Here is an 18,778-nt window from a genome sequence, read left to right as displayed (position 1 = left end):
ACATGCTGCTATACATCCTGTTTTTGTTGGCTGCTACGTGACTTTTCTCACCTTCTGACCAGATATTCTAATCTAGTGCATATGTTTCAAAAGTGTTATCATGCATCAGATAATAGCTCAGCGGTTTGAGCATTAGCCTGCTAAACCCAGGGTTGTGAGATCAATCCTTGAGGGGGCCATTTAGGGAACTGCAGTAAAAATTTGTTTGGGGATTGGTCCTACTTTGAGCAGAGAGTTGGACTAGATGACCTCCTGAGGTCTCTTCCAACCCTGATATTCTAATGTCTTACAGAAGTACTGTAATGGTAAGTTACTTGGGCAAGTGACACAGGCTATGTCTACACTGCAATGAAAAAAACTACAGCTGGCTCGTGCCAGCACACTTGGCCTGTGGGGCTGTTTCATTGCAATGTAAATTTCCAGGCTCAGGCTGGAGCCCGGGCTCTAGGACCATGCGAGCTGGGAGGGTACCAGCTCGAGCCCAGAAGTCTACACTGCAGTGAAACAACCCTGCAGCCCGAGCCCGAGTCAGCTGGCCCATACCAGCCACGGGTGTCTAGTTGCTATGTAGACTTAGGAGACTGCAGCACAGAGAAACTATCTGCAAAATGGGCTTAACAGCACTTTCCTACCTCACAGAAATGTTGTGAAGATAAATACATTACAAGTTGTGCAGTGCTTTGCGACCTACTAGGTATTATTATTACTATTATTTAATGTTTTGGATGTAGCTCATCTAAGACCAGTCTTTGGTTGGCACTAGTACCCTACCATAACTGAATCAGTGCCTTGTGACCAGTGATGATGCCTGGGTCTGACTGAAGACAGTTAAAAGATCACAGAAAGCTGTAAGTGCACTTGCAGAAAACCAGGTTCCTATTCAATAAGGGCAAAAAGCCAGTCTTCCTGAGGTAGGGCTGCTATAACGCATGGCCTCAAACCTGCTTTTAAATAGTGAAGACATATTTAGGAAAATTAAAAGGCACATGACAAACACCACAACTGAGGAACAAATTTTGTCCTTGCGTATGCACATCTCACAAATCTAAATCATATCTGTTGAAGCAAGAGCTGGCCAAACCAAAAAAATCAATTATTCACCCAGCTCTAGTTAGAGCAGAATGTGTGTAGAGGAATGTACTACATAAGGTCTTGTTTACACAGGGAAAAGTCCCAGAACAGCTCATGCAGAATTGTTCTTGCCAAATAGCTATCCACATTAGCTCACTGGCTCCCTATGTGGATACTCTTATTCTACACTAAGGGCTTACCTACACAGGGACAGGCAGGGAAGTTAAGGTGACTCAGCTGAAGGTGTGATGTGAATGTGCCTGAGGGTATGTCTACACTACAAAATGAGGTCGAATTTATAGAAGCCGGTTTTATAGATATCGGTTTTATACAGCTGATTGTGTGTGTCCCCACATAAAATGCTCTACGTGCATGAAGCCAGCGGACCGCGTCCACAGTACCGAGGCTAGCGTCAACTTCCGGAGCGTTGCACTGTGGGTAGCTATCCCACAGTTACTGCAGTCTCTGCCGCCCATTGGAATTCTGGGTTGAGATCCCAATGCCTGAATGATGCAAAACAGTGTCGCGGGGGGTTCTGGGTACATGCCGTCAGGCCCCTCCCCCTCCATCAGAGCAATGGCAGACAATCGATTTGCGCCTTTTTACCTGGGTTACCTGTGCAGACAACATATCACTGCAAGCATGGAGCCCACTCAGCTCAGCTCAGCTCAGCGTCACCATATGTCATCTGGGTGCCGGCAGACGTGGGACTGCATTGCTACACAGCAGCAGCTAATTGCCTTTTGGCAGTAGACGGTGCAGTATGACTGTTAGCCTTCATCGGCGATCTGGGTGCTGGCAGACGTGGGGCTGGCAGACATGGGGCTGCATTGCTACACAGCAGCAGCCCCTTGCCTTTTGGCAGTAGATGGTGTACTAAGATTGATATCTGTCATCGTCGTATTCCAGTTCAATCAGAGGCACCTGGGCAGACATGCTTTGTCTCCTGGACACTCAGTCCTGCTGGCAGTCCTATTGAACCATCTTGACGATGATGGCTAGCAGTCGTAGTACAGTATCTTCTGCCAAGCACCCAGAAGATGCCGAGGGCTATCAGTCATGCTGCACCGTCGGCTGCCAGCTTAAGATGTAAAAAATAGATGTATTTATTTGCTTCCCCCTCCCTCCGTGAAATCAACGGCCTGCTAAACCCAGGGTTTTGAGTTCAATCTTGGGGGGGGGGGCATTCTGTGTGACAGTTGTTTGTGTTTCTCCATGATGCACAGCCACCTTTGTTGATTTTAATTCCCTGTACCTGTACGCCATGTCGTCACTCGCCCCTCCCTCCCTCCATCAGTTTCGCGCCTTTTTTCAGACCAGACGCCATAGCACTGAGATCATGGAGCCCGCTCAGATCACCGTGGCAATTATGAGCACTATGAACACCACGTGCATTGTCCTGGAGTATATGCAGAGCCAGAACATGCCAAAGCAAAACCAGGACCAGCTGATGAGGCGATTGCAGCGAGGCAATGAGAGTGATGAGGAAATTGACATGGCCACAGCCCTCACACAAGGTACGGGCCCCAGCAATGTGCAAATCATGGTGTTACTGGGGCAGGTTCATGCCATGGAACGCCGATTCTGGGCCCGGGAAACAAGCACAGACTGGTGGGACCGCATCGTGTTGCAGGTGTGGGACGATTCCCAGTGGCTGCGAAACTTTCGCATGCGTAAGGGCACTTTCATGGAAGATTGTGACTTGCTTTCCCCTGCCCTGAAGCGCCAGAATATCAGAATGAGAGCAGCCCTCACAGTTGAGAAGCGAGTGGCGATAGCTCTGTGGAAGCTTGCAACGCCAGACAGCTACCGGTCAGTCGGGAATCAATTTGGAGTAAGCAAATCTACTGTGAGGGCTGCTGTGATCCAAGCTGACAGGGCAATGAAAGACCTGGTGATATCCAGGGTAGTGACTCTGGGAAACGTGCAGGCCATAGTGGATGGCTTTGCTGCAATGGGATTCCCAAACTGTGGTGGGACGATAGACAGAACCCATATCCCTATCTTGTCACCGGAGCACCAAGCCACCGAGTACATAAACCGCAAGGGATACTTTTCAATGCTGCTGCAAGCCCTGGTGGATCACAAGGGATGCTAAATTCGACCTAAACTCGTAGTGTAGACCCGGCCTAAGATCACTGTACTCCCAAGCGAGAGCTGGTGGTAACAGGCTTTAACTCAGCCCTGGTCTACACTACGTGTTTAGGTTGACTTTAGCAGGGTTAAATCGAATTAAGCCTGGACACGTCCACACAACGAACCCTTTCTTTCGATTTAAAGGGCCCTTTAAACCGGTTTCTTTACTCCACCTCCGACGAGGGGATTAGCACTAAAATTGGCCTTTGTGGGTCGGATTTGGGATAGTGTGGTCGGAATTCGACGTTATTGGCCTCCGGGAGCTATCCCACAGTGCTTCATTGTGACCGCTCTGGACAGCACTCTCAACTCAGATGCACTGACCAGGTAGACAGGAAAAGCCCCACGAACTTTTGAATTTCATTTCCTGTTTGCCCAGCGTGGAGAGCACAGGTGACCATGCAGAGCTCATCAGCACAGGTAACCATGATGGAGTCCCAGGATCACAAAAGAGCTCCAGCATGGACAGAACGGGAGGTACGGGATCTGCTCGCCATATGGGGAGACGAATCAGTGCTAGCTGAACTCCGTAGCAGTAAACGAAATGGCAAAATATTAGAAAAGGTCTCAAAGGCCATGAAGGACAGAGGCCATAATAGGGATGCACGGCAGTGCCGCGTGAAAATTAAGGAGCTAAGACAAGCCTACCACAAAGCCAGAGATGCAAACGGAAGGTCTGGGGCAGAGCCGCAAACATGCCGCTTCTACGCGGAGCTGCATGCCGTTCTAGGGGGTGCAGCCACCACTACCCCAACCGTGTGCTTTGACTCCTTCAATGGAGAAACACACAGTGAAGCGGGTTCGGTGTACGAGGAAGATGAGGATGAAGATAATGTAGATAGCTCACAGCAGCAAGGAAGAGGAGAAACCGGTTTCCCCAACAGCCAGGATATGTTTATGACCCTGGACCTGGAACCGGTAACCCCCGAACTCACCCAAGGCGTGCTCCCAGACTCTGAGGTCACACAAGGGATCTTTGGTGAGTGTACCTTTGTAGATATCACACATGGTTTAAAAGCAAGCGTATTTAATGATTAATTTGCCCTGGCAATCGCGGCCAGTACAGCTACTGGAAAAGTCTGTTAACGTGTATGGGGATGGAGCGGAAATCCTCCAGGGACATCTCCAGAAAGCTCTCCTTCATGTACTCCCAAAGCCTTTGCAAAAGGTTTCTGGGGAGGGCTGCCTTATCCCGTCCGCCATGAAATTTAGAAATTAAAGGAGATATCCCATCTCCTAGAACTGGAAGGGACCCTGAAAGGTCATCGAGTCCAGCCCCCTGCCTTCACTAGCAGGACCAAGTACTGATTTTGCCCCAGATCCCCAAGTGGCCTCCTCAAGGATTGAACTCATAACCCTGGGTTTAGCAGGCCAATGCTCAAACCACTGAGCTATTCCTCCCCCAAATGATATGGTAGGACACTTTACCATGCCAGGCCAGTAGCACATAGTCTGGACTCATTGCATAACAAAGCATGGCAGCCTATGGTCCCGGTGTTTGCTGGCATGCAGACAACATCCACTCCTTATCTCTCTTTGTTATCCTCCAGCCACCCAGTCACTCCACCCCAGATAATTGCCCGAGCATCGGAAGGCTTCAATAAGTGTTAAAGTTTTAAAGTTTTAAACTGCAGTGTGTCCTTTTCCTTCCCTACTTACCCACCCCTTTCAGGCTACCTTGGCAATTATCCCCCTAGTTGTGTGATGAATTAATAAAGAATGCATGAATGTGAAGTAACAATGACTTTATTGCCTCTGTAAGCGGTGTTCGAAGTGGGGAGCGGAGGGTGGGATGGTTGGTTTACAGGGAAGTAGAGTGAACTGGGTTGGGGGGGCGGAGGGTTCATCAAGGAGAAACAAACAGAAGTTTTCACTGTAGCCTGGCCAGTCACAAAACTCAGTGGCTTGGTGCTCCGGTGACAAGATAGGGATATGGGTTCTATCTATCGCCCCACCACAGTTTGGGAATCCTATTGCAGCAAAGCCATCCACTATGGCCTGCACATTTCCCAGAGTCACTACCCTTGATATCACCAGGTCTTTCATTGCCCTGTCAGCTTGGATCACAGCAGCCCTCACAGTAGATTTGCTCACTCCAAATTGATTCCCGACTGACTGGTAGCTGTCTGGCGTTGCAAGCTTCCACAGGGCTATCGCCACTCGCTTCTCAACTGTGAGGGCTGCTCTCATTCTGGTATTCTGGCGCTACAGGGCAGGGGAAAGCAAGTCACAAACTTCCATGAAAGTGCCCTTACGCATGCGAAAGTTTCGCAGCCACTGGGAATCGTCCCACACCTGCAACACGATGCGGTCCCACCAGTCTGTGCTTGTTTCCCGGGCCCAGAATCGGCGTTCCACGGCATGAACCTGCCCCAGTAACACCATGATTTGCACATTGCTGGGGCCCGTACCTTGTGTGAGGGCTGTGGCCATGTCAATTTCCTCATCACTCTCATTGCCTCGCTGCAATCGCCTCATCAGCTGGTCCTGGTTTTGCTTTGGCATGTCCTGGCTCTGCATATACTCCAGGACAATGCGCGTGGTGTTCATAGTGCTCATAATTGCCACGGTGATCTGAGCGGGCTCCATGATCCCAGTGCTATGGCGTCTGGTCTGAAAAAAGGCGCGAAACTAGTATCTGATGGACGGAGGGAGGGAGGGTGGGGCGAGTGATGACATGGCGTACAGGTACAGAGAATTAAAATCAACAAAGGTGGCTGTGCATCAGGGAGAAACACAAACAAATAACTGTCACACAGAATGGGCCCCCCAAAGACTGAACTCAAAACCCTGGGTTTAGCACACCGTTGATTTCACGGAGGGGGGGGGGAAGCAAATGAATACAGAACAAATCTATTTTTTACATCTTAAGCTGGCAGACGACAGTGCAGCATGACTGATAGCCCTCGGCATCTTCTGGGTGCTTAGCAGAAAATACTGGGCGCTTTGCAGAAAATAGCATGCTACAACTGATAGCCATCATCGTCATTGGAAAGGCAGTACGATGACGACGGATACCAGTCGTAATATACCATCTTCTACCAAAAGGCAAGGGGCTGCTGCTGTGTAGCAATGCAGCCCCACGTCTGCCAGCCCCATGTCTGCCAGCACCCAGATTGCCGATGAAGGCTACCAGTCATACTGCACTGTCTACTGCCAAAAGGCAATTAGCTGCTGCTGTGTAGCAATGCAGTACCACGTCTGCCGGCACCCAGATGACATATGGTGACGGTGAGCTGAGCTGAGCTGAGTGGGCTCCATGGTTGGTGTGGTATTTTGTCTGCACAGGTAACCCAGGTAAAAAGGCGTAAATCGATTGTCTGCCGTTGCTCTGACGGAGGGGGAGGGGCCTGACGACATGTACCCAGAACCCCCTGCGACACTGTTTTGCATCATTCAGGCATTGGGATCTCAACCCAGAATTCCAATGGGCGGCGGAGACTGCGGGAACTGTGGGATAGCTACCCATAGTGCAACGCTCCGGAAGTCAACGATAGCCTCGGTACTGTGGACGTGGTCAGCAGACTTAATGCACGTAGAGCATTTTATGTGGGGACACATACAATCGGCTGTATACAACCGATTTCTATAAAACCGGCTTCTATAAATTCGACCTAATTTCGTACTGTAGACATACCCTTAAACTGCAGTAACTTAATCCAACAGCAAACAGAGGCTACGCCTATACTACTGGAGCCTATGTAGCACAGCCCCCTACTGTAATCACAACCCATACCAACACAAGGAGTTTTTCTGACAGTGTAGGAATACCTCCCCAAACAACATTAGCTATGTCAACAGATGCACTCTATTGGCATAGCTCCGTCTACACTTGGGGATGGGGGGGGAGGGGCTGGCATAGCTATGCTGGCTGGGGTGTGTGTGTTTTTTTCATAGCCCCAACTGACATAGCTATGGTGACATAATTTCTAATTGTGGACCAAGCCTAAGGCCTTGTCTACACTGGCGGTGTACAGCGCTGCAACTTGCTGCGCTCAGGGATGTGAAAAAACACCCCCCTGAGTGCAGCGAGTACAGCGCTGTAAAGCACCAGTGTAATCAGTGCCTGCAGCGCTGCACACTCCCTTGCAGCACTGCAAGCTATTCCCCTCGGAGAGGTGGAGCACATACAACGTTGCGAGAGCTCTCTCGCAGCGTTGGCGGCGCGACTACACTCGCGCTTCGCAGTCCCAAGTGTAGCCAAGGCCTAAGAGTGCCTTTGTGAGCTTAATCCACTTCCAAAGTGGACTAATCTAAGGGCATGGCTACACTTGCGAGTTAGAGCACATTAAAGCAGCCCCGGGCAACCTAGCTCACTCCCCGTCCACACTGGCAAGGCACATAGAGCGCCTGGACTCTGCAGCTGGAGCACTCCTGGTAATCCACCTCTACGAGAAGCATAATGCTTGCTGCACCTCGGCTGAGCCCCAGTGTCAGTGTGAACAAGGTGTTGCATTGCTGAGTTTTGATCAGCCTTCGGAAACATCCCATAATCCCCTTAAGTCAAGTGGCCTCTCTTGTCATTCTTTTGGAATCTCCGCAGGCATGCCGATATGCTCTTTGAAAGCTCCGTTTCTGACATCCGGCTGCTTATCTGCTCTGAGACAAAGCAACCATTACTGTGGAATGCTGTGTGAGAGAGGCGGCAGGAGGATAAGGGGGGGTCTGCTGTTGTCTGAACTTACAAGACAGCATGTTGACATGCTCTCAGCCCCCCAAAAACCCACTCTCTCCCCCACACAAACACACAACACACTCCCTGTCACACTCCACCCCACCTCACCCCCCCATTTGAAAAGCACGTTGCAGCCACTTTCATGCTAGGATAGCTACCGCAATGCACTGCTCTCTGTGGCCATTGCAAGAGCTGCTAATGTGGCCACGCCAGTGCGGTTGAATCTGACAGTGTGGACACACTGCAGCGCTTTCCCTACTGTGGTCTCCAAAGGCTGGTTTAACTCACAGCGTTCTACATCTGCAAGCGTAGCCATCCCCTAAACAACACAAAGGCACTCTTGGGGCACATCTACACGGTGACACTCAGGCCGTGGCTACACGCAAAACACTTCAGCGCTTTGAAGTGCGAGTGTGGTTGCGTGCCAGCACTGGGAGAGAGCTTTCCCAGCGCTGCAGGTACTCCACCTCCACGAGGGGATTAACTTGCCGCGCTCCCAGCGCTGGGGCACTATTTACACTGGCGCTTTACAGCGCTGTAACTTGCTGCACTCAGGGGGGTGTTTTTTCACACCCCGAGCGAGAAAGTTGCAGCGCTGTAAAGCGCCAGTCTAGCCATAGCCTCAGAAAAGTTAAAGTGAATCAATTAAGGTGTGAAATCAAGTGTGAGTTGAAGCACATTTAACACCCTCTGGCTCCACAAACACCTGTATGGATGCTCTCACTCAGGAGTAAAGTGTGGTCTTTGATTTGGGCTACACTTAAAAGTTATATCAGCATAGCTATAGCAATCAAGGGTTGAAAAAAACCCAAACAGATGCCAACCAACATAACTATGCTGACAACAATCCTAATGTAGATGCAGCTGTGTTGACAGAAAAGCACTTCCATGGATGTAGCTACTGTCGTTCAGGGAGGTGGTGTTCCAACATTGACAGAAAAACTGTCAGCATAGGTGGCACCTACACAGGGGGTCTATGATGGCACATGCTCTGTAGTGCAGACGTAGCTTTAGTGAGGAATAAGAGTGCTCACATGAGGAGTTAGTGCAGAATAGCTTTGCACTTTAAATTCACACCTTAGCTATTTCTCATTAACTTTCCTGCGACTTGCCTGTGTAGACAAGCCCCAAATTGTAACTGATCTATTGAAACCTTATTCCAACCTTATTCCAGGTGTAACAGCAACAAAGTGGGGAAGTGTATATAAGGAACACCAACAAGTTTACTGCCTAGGGTGACCAGACAGCAAGTGTGAAAAATCGAGACGGGGGTGGGGGGTAATAGGACCCTATATAAGAAAAAAGAAAAATCGGGACTGTCCCTATAAAATCGGGACATCTGGTCACCCTATTACTGCCTGATAGATATTTTTAAGAAGTTATTCAAAAGTATTCCTGATACTGTTTGCAAATATCTGTGTTTGTACTACATGTTTGTCAGTAAGAACTTGAATGGTACTCTCTCTTTGAGGCTGTGTGACAGCTATTAACAACACTTACATTTAGAGTTTTGCATTTCATGGCTCTGAGGTTTAACTCTGTTTAACACTTCTCTAAAAAAGTTGTAAAGACAGAACTCTGGTCTATGCTGCCTCAGAGAGGTAAGCCGAGGTGCAAAAAATGGGGACTGTAAAAAGAGTGAGTGTATTTCCTGCTAGCAAGTCAAACCTTGGCAGGTACTACAACCCCATAGACACGGGTGGCCAACCTGTGGCTCCAGAGCCACATGCAGCCCTTCAGAAGTTAATATGTGGCTCCTTGTATAGGCACCGACTCCGGGGCTGGAGCTACAGGTGCCAACTTTTCAATGTGCCAGGAATGCTCACTGCTCAACCCCTGCCTCTGCCACGGGCCCTGCCCCCACTCCACCCCTTCCCTGAGACTGCCATTCCCTCACTCCTCCCCTTCCCCCCGCCAGAGCCTCCGGCCCGCCACGAAACAGCTGATCAGGAGGTGCTGGGAGGGAGGGGGAGGCACTGATTTGCAGGGCTGCTAGTGGGTGGGAGACGCTGAAAGCGGGTGGGGGGAGCTGCTGGGAGGCTGCTGATGTATTACTGTGGCTGTTTGGCAATGTACATTGGTAAATTCTGGCTCCTCCTCAGGCTCAGGTTGGCCACCCCTGCCGTAGTACTTTACATGGCAACTGGATCAGACCAGGCCACAAATCCAAAGTGCCACTCCAACCTCCTCGTGGTGCAACCCAAGTACTTAGTTACGTAAGCCAAAAAACTAACAAAATGAGCAAGATGGAATCTGCTCATAACCTCGGTCCTACCTCAACTTTGGCATTGGAAAAAAGAGATGATGATGATGATGATAAAAGTTATACGTAATATTATCTCATCATGGAACGACATTCAGACTGGTTTCATTAGCATTAAGTGATGCAGCAGCCAGGCCTCTTTCTCCAGTTTTGCTAATCATAGTACATGCACTATCAGAAGTCTGAGTGGCCTTCAAGGCCAGCCCCGTGCACAGCTTTGTAAAATAACTATACCTGACAGTGACAAAGGCCTGGACAACTGCATCAATTTGCATATCAGAAAAAAAGAGGTGCACCCACCCAGCCAAATCTCAAAGGTGCAGTGTTCTTGGCTTCTCCTGCTATGCTGGAATCCAGTAGCAGCTGAAGATCCATCAGGACCTCCCATTCTGCAAACTTGCTAACAAAAGGCTCCATATTCCCCATCCTTTAACCATGGGAGCAAACCACATCTCCCTCCCTGGATAGTTCCCTCCAGCCACTATTACCACCTCTTTCATCCTGGTTGAACCCCAGCCAATTCATTCCCATCCACGGCCCTGTTATTTTAGCTGGGCACAGAAACCATAAAAACAGAGACTTTACCAGAAGCCCATACTGTCTCACTGTCTCCCCTAGCGGCCTCAGAGGTACCTTCAACGGGATGGGGAACAGTATAAAACTCAGCAGTGCAACACACAAGCAAGCACACCATGCTGAACTGCAACATCAAAACATTGCACCCACCCTGAGAGTCATTTAACAACACCTTAAAGTCCTTTGCAGCGTAGTTGCAGCCATGTTGGTCTCAGAATATTAGAGAGACAAGGTGAGTAAGGTAATCTTCTACTGGACCAACTTCTGTTGGTGAAAGAAACAATCTTCATGCCCTGTAAGCCCTGCTTGCCGGATGCAAGAGAGCTCCATAAAAATCAGAAGTGTGCCACAGTTATCAGGACAATTGGAGAGCAGCTTGTGCATGAAGAACTAACAATTACTCCACTAATATGTGTAATTTCACCTCTCTCTCTCTCTCCAATGAAAAAGGCAGTACCACATTCATAAAGAACACAGAAGCTGCAAACAGAATGTGCACACCCCACTCTTTCTCTTAGGACTAAGAGATTGCCATCCCATTTCCAAAAAGAAAAGAGAGAGAGTGAACAACCTGGACAAAGTCATAATGAAAACACAGTTAAAAGAGGAATGTCCACACATCACTGAATTCAGACATATGGAAATAGATTTTCTTGTACTGTAGGACTTCTACCTGATCAAGGTACATGCAGGAATGTGGCTAGAAGGCCTATGTAATGAATGGCATAGAAGGAATATTTACTACTCCCAGAGTGCACTAAATTTCTCTAGGAAGCTACAGAACTTGAAAGACTGGGAAAAGAACAGAAGTGATAGCACTCAATGGAAGTTACCAAAACATTTCTCACTATATTAAGAGATACCTAAAAGAAGCTTGCTCTAAATGCTGAATTGTAAAACACTGGCATCACTGAAAGACTACCAAATCCTTAGAGAGACAAGGTGGGTGAGATACTATCTTTCATTGGATCAACTTCATAAACAAACTAGGGAAATACAAACTAGATGGGGCTACTATAAGGTGGGTGCATAACTGGTTGGAAAATTGTTCCTAGAGAGTAGTTATCAGTGGTTCAGAGTCATGCTGGAAGGGCATAACAAGTGGGGTCTCGCAGGGATGGGTTCTGGGTCCAGTTCTGCTCAATATCTTCATCAATGATATAGATAATGGAATAGAGAGTACACTTATAACGTTTGCAGACGATACCAAGCTGGGAGGGGTTTCAAGTGCTTTGGAGGATAGGATTAAAATTCAAAATCATCTGGACAAATAGAAAAAATGGTCTGAAGAAAATAGGATGAAATTCAATAAGAACAAATGAAAAGTAATCCACTGAGGAAGGAACAATCAGTTGCACACATACAAAATGGGAAATGACTGCCTAGGAAGGAGTACTGTGGAAAGGGATCTGGGAGTCATAGTGGATCACAAACTAAATAAGAGTCAACAGTGTAATGCTGTTGCAAAAAAAGTGAACATCATTCTGGGATGTATTAGCAGGAGTGTGGTAAGCAAGACACAAGAAGTAATTCTTCCATTCTACTCCGCGCTGATTAGGCCTCAACTAGAGTATTGTGTCCAGTTCCGGGCGCCACATTTCAGGAAAGATCTGGACAAATTGAAGAAAGTCCAGAGAAGAGTAATAGAAATGATTAAAGGTCTAGAAAACATGACCTATGAGGGAAGGTTGAAAAAATTGGATTTCTTTAGTCTGGAGAAGAGAAGACTGAGAGGGGACATGATAACAGTTTTCAAGTACATAAAAGGTTGTTACAAGGAAGAGAGAGAAAAATTATTCTTCTTAACCTCTGAGGATAGGTCAAGAAGCAATGGGCTTAAATTGCAGCAAGAAAGGTTTAGGTTGGACATTAGAAGAAACTTCCTGACTGACGGTTAAGCACTGGAATAAATTGCCTAGGGAGGTTGTGGAATCTCCATCATTGGGGATTTTTAAGAGCAGGTTAGACAAACACCTGTCAGGGATGGTCTAGATAATACTCAGTCCTGCCTTTAGTGCAGGGGACTGGACTAGATGGGGTCCCTTCCAGTTCTATGATTCTATCAAAGAAACAAGCTTTCGAGCTACACAGAACTCTTCTTCAGGTCTGGGAAAGGTCAATAACTGATATTACCTCACTCACCTTGTCTCTCTAATATCCTGGAACCAACACAGCTCCAACACTGAAAATAACAAATACTCGATAACTATATTCAGATTTGTTAGCTGAAATAAAATAATATATTAGCAAGGGGTACATTAGGATTTAAATTCAACCAAGCACAGAGAGAGAGACTATCATACCGCCCAAAGGGCACCTGTTGGGAGTCAGAGATGCTTGGAAAGGCTACTTGTCTGAACCTTAAATAGGTCTGAGTTCAGTTTAGGGGAATTGGTATTAGGTTTAGACCCAGTGTTTTGTAATCTGGAATAACCTATTCACAGAGAAACCCAGGATTTGAACAATACGAGAGTGACTGTTAAAGTCTTAGCTGAGTGAGAAAGCTCACATAATACATGCCTGTCATTTTGCATACCACCACCGCCCACCCCCCACCGCCACACACATTTTTATGAGCAAAAAGATGAAAGATTCACATATTCCTTCCTTCTTAAAAAAAATAGAAAACCACTTTACTTAGTTCTATTGCTACAGCAGATTAAATCCCATTGTTTATATAGCACCATAAATCCACATAACATGTTATGAGACTCACACATTTTTCTCTGAGAAACTAAAATTGATTTAGCAGTTTCTGTTTACTTAACTATCAAATACTCATCTTCACATACATCATATTTCAGCGAAGTAACCAAAATGAGGCTCTCACACTGACCTCTGATGCAGCTTAGAGATAATCAGTGGGATCTTTTACAAAGTAGAAATACATTCATTTAAAAAAAATATTTCAGAATAATCCATTTCCTTTGTTTAACCAAAGGAAAAAAGGAAGTAACACATCTGTTTTAAGCAGACCTTTATGCTATGTGCCTATGTGAACAGCTTATGTGCCTATGTGAACAGCTTCCTTTATTTTATAAGTGTAATTACATTTGAAAGGAAGTGAAAATTCAATACCATGATAGTTATTCAGCAAAGACAAGAAAGCATCCAATTTAGGAGGAATGGATTAAAAGTTACATACCCACCAGCTAGGAATTCCTGTGACCAGCCACACACTTGCCCTGCCAACTCCTATACATCTCAAAATGGAGAGGAAATTCTTACTCAAATTAGTTGCAATGCTGAAGTTGCCCAAGAGGAAACTGGTGTGTCTTTGAAAAGTCATAGCTATGCAAACTAAAAGTGGTAAATCAGTTGACATAGCAACTGCTGAATGCCATGCCAACCAGGACCATGCTAGCTGGGCCTGCAAAATTGGGATGGATATTTCATGAACAAGTTCTCTCAAGGTATTCCTGCACATCTAGTCCTGTAATCCAAAAGTGTAGAATGACAAGGGGGGAGAGGGGGAGCAGAAATTAAATGAAACTTTCCAACCGTCTTGGTTTAAATTTTGGGATTTGGGGCTTTCAGTGCTCCATATTACTGTGGTTAGCTTCTTCTTGGGTTTGTTTTACTGCACCGCACATTTATTGTTTTGACTACTGGCATCATTGACACTATTGATGTCATTTGTAGACCATTCAAAAGACAAATTAAATTTGGGTTTGCTTTGACCTGGCCAGAAAGACCGTATTACAGATTATCACGCTTTTTGGCAATTAAGGAGAGGCCCAGGATTTAATGACCACAAAAATGAACGACTCATTTCACACTGTAGTGGCAGTCATTCTAAAGCCTCAACCACACTGGGGAGATTGTACCACTTTAAATATATTGGCATTGTTAAAGCATGTCCATGTGGACACTGTTATATTGGCATAAAGGATAATTAATCATGTATGGGAAGGGGAATAACTAGAGCAGTGTAAGGTACCTTTACACCATTACAATTCATCTGAACTAGGGTTTGTACTGGTATAACTGTATTGGTAAAAAGTCACACTCCTAACCAACATGGATATATGGTATAAATTCCAAGTGCAAACTAGGCCTATGCCAGACATATGCTCAGACTAGGCCTATGCCAAGGTTGAGACGGGTTAATAAGGCAAAAGTTTACATTGCTGCTGCCCATGTCAGATTTTCTTTAAATAGAGGACTTCTGCTATTAGCAAATATCTCCAACTGCCAGAGATGGGCAGTAGACAGAGAGGGCTCTGAGTTACTACAGAGAACTCTTTCTCAGGTGTCTGGCTGGTGGATCTTGCCCACATGCTCAGGGTCTATCTGATCACCACATTTGGGGTCAGGAAGGAATTTTCCCTGGGTCAGATTGGCAGAGACATTAGGGTTTTTTCACCTTCCTCTGCAGTGTGGGCATCTTCACTTGCTGGTTTGACCTAGAGCAAATGGTATAACTTGAAGACTTGAAATCAAGATCTGTGGATGTCAATAACTCAGCCAGAGATTATGGGTCTATTTTAGGAGTGAGTGAGGAGGTTCTGTGGCCTGCGATGCGCAGGAGATCAGACTAAGTGATCATGATTGTCCCTTCTGGCCTTAAAGTCTACACGTCTGTATGTAAATTCAGCACCAAGGTTACTTTTTTAAACAGAGTAAAAATATGCTTTATTATTAAATATTTAGTTGTTCTTGTGCCACATCTCCATGATAGATGAAGTCATCTGTGTTTGAAAGTTTGTACTGTTTGTGAAGCATCACTGGAATTTTCTGATTGGGAATGTTCTAGTTAAGCGTTATTAGGTACTAATATTTTTTAATCAGAAGCAGTTGTATTTATTAGTTTATTTGTTATATTTTTATCCTATATTGACAAAGGTTCCAATCCCTCTATGACTAGTCAGTTTGAGTCCCCTACCTGACTCCAGGGAGAAATAAAACTTGAAACAGAGGTGGACATTAAAATCAGAAGCTTTTCATTTTCTGAAGTCCCTAGCTATCTACGGTACTAGTGACTTTCCAGACAACAAAGTCTATTTACATCTTCTTTCCACTGTATAATTTTGAGGGTACATATGAAGACTAGGGTAAGTGTGTGCATATCTGGCTCTACATTACCATTTTAAATATCTGAAGGGTATTCAGCAGAGTAATCTGTACCAACTGAGCCATGAAAGTATCCACTCAAAAGAGGAACCTGGGTGTCATATTAGACAGCTCAGTGAAGGCCCTCTGCACAATGTGCCGCTGCAATTACAAGTCCCAATAAAATGTTAGGATGCCCAAGAAATGGCATGGGGAATAATACAGGTAATATTACAATGCCCTTATAGAAACTGAAGGTGTGACCTCCTGTGGAATACTGTGAGCAGTACCGGTCACCCTGTTTCTAAAAGGATACTGCAGAACTAGAGAGAGTTCAAGAGAAGAGTCACAGGAATGATCCAGGGCCTGGAAAAAACTCTCATATGAAAAGAGATTGAAAAGATTGGGATTTTTAATCTTATAAAGGCGATGAATAAGAGGGGACACGATAAAACAGCAACTGGTCTAGGGAAGGTAGATTAGGAAAGTCTGTTTTCCCTGCCTTGTAACACAAGAACGCAGACTGTTCAATTAAATTAAAAGGTGGCAAATTCAAAATTGAAAAAGGAAATACTTTTTCACACATTGTGTAGCCTGTGGAACTCACTGCCACAGAAGTCATTGAGGCCAAACACATAACATGTTTTAAAGAGACTGGGTGTCTAGAGGGATATGAAGAATACCCAGGCTTATAGTTAATGACATAAAGTGGAAGAAATATTAAACCTTATGCTTCAGGGTTTAAATCAAACTAACTATAAGAGACCAGGGTGAGACCTGACTTAGGAAGCAGATTATTCTATATTGGCCTTCTGCAAGGTTCTGACACCTTCCTCCAGGGGTGCTAGAACAATGTTTATAGTGTGGGTGCTGATGATGGAAACCATGTATTTGGGTTGTTATTACTACTTCAAGCAGCACCCCCAGTACCCTTAGTTCTAGCACCACCGTCTTCCTATGAAGCATCTCGTGCTGGCCACAGTCAGAGATAGCATACTGGACTAAGTGGACCTCGGGTCTGCTCTAGTCTGGCAATTCCTATGTTCCTAAAGGAGGGACATAATATTATTATGAGGGACATAATAAAGAAAGTGGACTCCTAAGTTCTGGCGATCAGGCAGCAGTCCGAGTGTTTTTATAGATAGTTCCTTAGAGATTTGCATTGCAGTTTGTGTAAGTAAAGATGACGTGAAGGGGATTCCTTGCAAACACAGAAGCTGGAATAGAAGATTGAACCCAGGAAGGTGCATGAAGGCAACAGCCACTGTGTGCTACACCTAGAGCTCTAGAGGCTGGCATGGAAGCAGAATTATTATACCTGTGATATGTGGTGGATCACTGTGTATGGGACATTCAGGAAGAAAGTAGTTCCCAGTAGAAATATTACATCCCACATGTCTAACAGGCAATAACTCAAATATAGGAAGTTAGCTTTAGGCATAGTTTTCCAGACTCAAATGGTCATGCAAAATAAAAGCCCATTTCTGGGCCAGAGGATAGATTCTGTGCACTGAATATGTGTGGTTTTGATTCTGCTGAATGATGCAAACCCCAAAAGAATCAAAACCATTTTCCCTCAGCAAAAAATAAATCCTACTAACATTACAACGTATTACACATATCTCAAGGGAAAAAAAACTGACTCCAACCCCCTGCACACACACACACACACACACACACACACACACACACACACTTTATTTAAATGCTTTGTCAGGAAAGCTCGATAAATAAGTTTTTAGCACAAAAATCTGGTAATCACTGTATCTCCCATCAGAAAGGAAAATCAAGCTGTCCATCCATTCTTCCCATCCAGTCCTGATTGTCTATCCAATTTAATAACTGGTGGCTATGCATAAAGAAACAAGAAAGCCACTAAAGGAAAGTTGCTCAGCACGCTTCCCAGATTCTGCACTCGGTTTGATATCTGCCGACCACTACATACCACAAATGAGAAGATGCAACTGTTTTCAAACCAATATGATTCAGATTTGCCACACCCACTTGCTACAGGGAAACAGTCACATCACATATCTAAGATTTATATTTAAAAACCATACACCACCCTCACTTCTTCCTTCCCCCCCCCCCCCCCCCCCCCCCCCCCCCCCCCCAAACACACACAATGTTCAGATAATTCTAAAGGGTTTTACTTTTACTCATCAAAGCCAGGAAATTCTGAGTCATGTACAAAGTCGTTGTTTGTTTGTGTTGTTTCTACTTAGATGCGTGAAGTGGTTTTGCAGCTCATAAAAATCAACTAGTGTTTGAAAACTCTAGCAACACTTCAATACAAAGAGGATGGTGGGACTTAAAAACACATTTGTAGCCTGAGTTTTACTTTTCCTTACTTTCTGGGTTCAAGTCAAGCCCCCGGGATTATTATTTCAAAGCAATTGGGAGGGATTTGGCTGTGCAACTCCCATTAATGCCAGTTCTTATCTTTGAAAATATAATCTCAACAGATTTTGAGGAATTCATTTTCTTTTGGTTAGAATAGGGAATCAGAATTCTTTTGGTTAGAATAGGGGGATAGTTCAGTGGTTTGAGCATTGGCCTGCTAAACCCAGGGTTGTGAGTTCCATCCTTGAGGGGGCCACTTAGGGATCTGGGGCAAAATCAGTACTTGATCCTACTAGTGAAGGCAGGGGGCTGGACTCGATGACCTTTCAGGGTCCCTTCCAGCTCTATGAGATAGGTTTATCTCCACATAACTCCTAGGTTCTAGTCTCAACTCTGCCACTGACTCACCATGTGATTTAGGGCAAACAACTGACCGTCTCTGCACCTTAGTTTCTCCATTTGTAAAATGGGTGTAAATAATAATTACCTACTTCAGAAGAACGTTGGATGGTTTCATTAATACATACTTGTGATGAAGTGTTGGACGCTGCTTAGATTAAATGTTTCATGTGAGGGCAATATATTGCAGTGGTTAAAAAGACAACAACAGAACGAGAGGGAGACGAAAGAGAATCTCACCAGAGTGAACAGAGGGTTGATTA

At 45.6% G+C, this 18,778-nt stretch overlaps 1 protein-coding gene across 2 annotated transcripts in view; it reads right to left on the bottom strand.

The window, feature by feature from the left end:
- IPCEF1 (interaction protein for cytohesin exchange factors 1) overlaps positions 1–18,778 on the bottom strand; it is a 108,324-nt gene that overhangs the window by 72,240 nt on the left and 17,306 nt on the right. Inside the window, exon 1 of one of the 2 annotated variants that reach the window (XM_034765363.1) lies at positions 13,867–13,945. The exons of the other annotated variant lie outside the window; for it this stretch is intronic. The gene's annotated coding sequence lies outside the window, so the exon portion shown is untranslated. Of the gene's footprint in view, positions 1–13,866; positions 13,946–18,778 lie in introns of those variants that run through there. 2 annotated transcript variants of the gene reach the window in all.

Source organism: Trachemys scripta, chromosome 3 (assembly GCF_013100865.1).
Source record: "Trachemys scripta elegans isolate TJP31775 chromosome 3, CAS_Tse_1.0, whole genome shotgun sequence".
NCBI classification, from domain to species: Eukaryota; Metazoa; Chordata; order Testudines; family Emydidae; genus Trachemys; species Trachemys scripta.
This window is presented reverse-complemented; position numbering and strand designations above follow the sequence as displayed.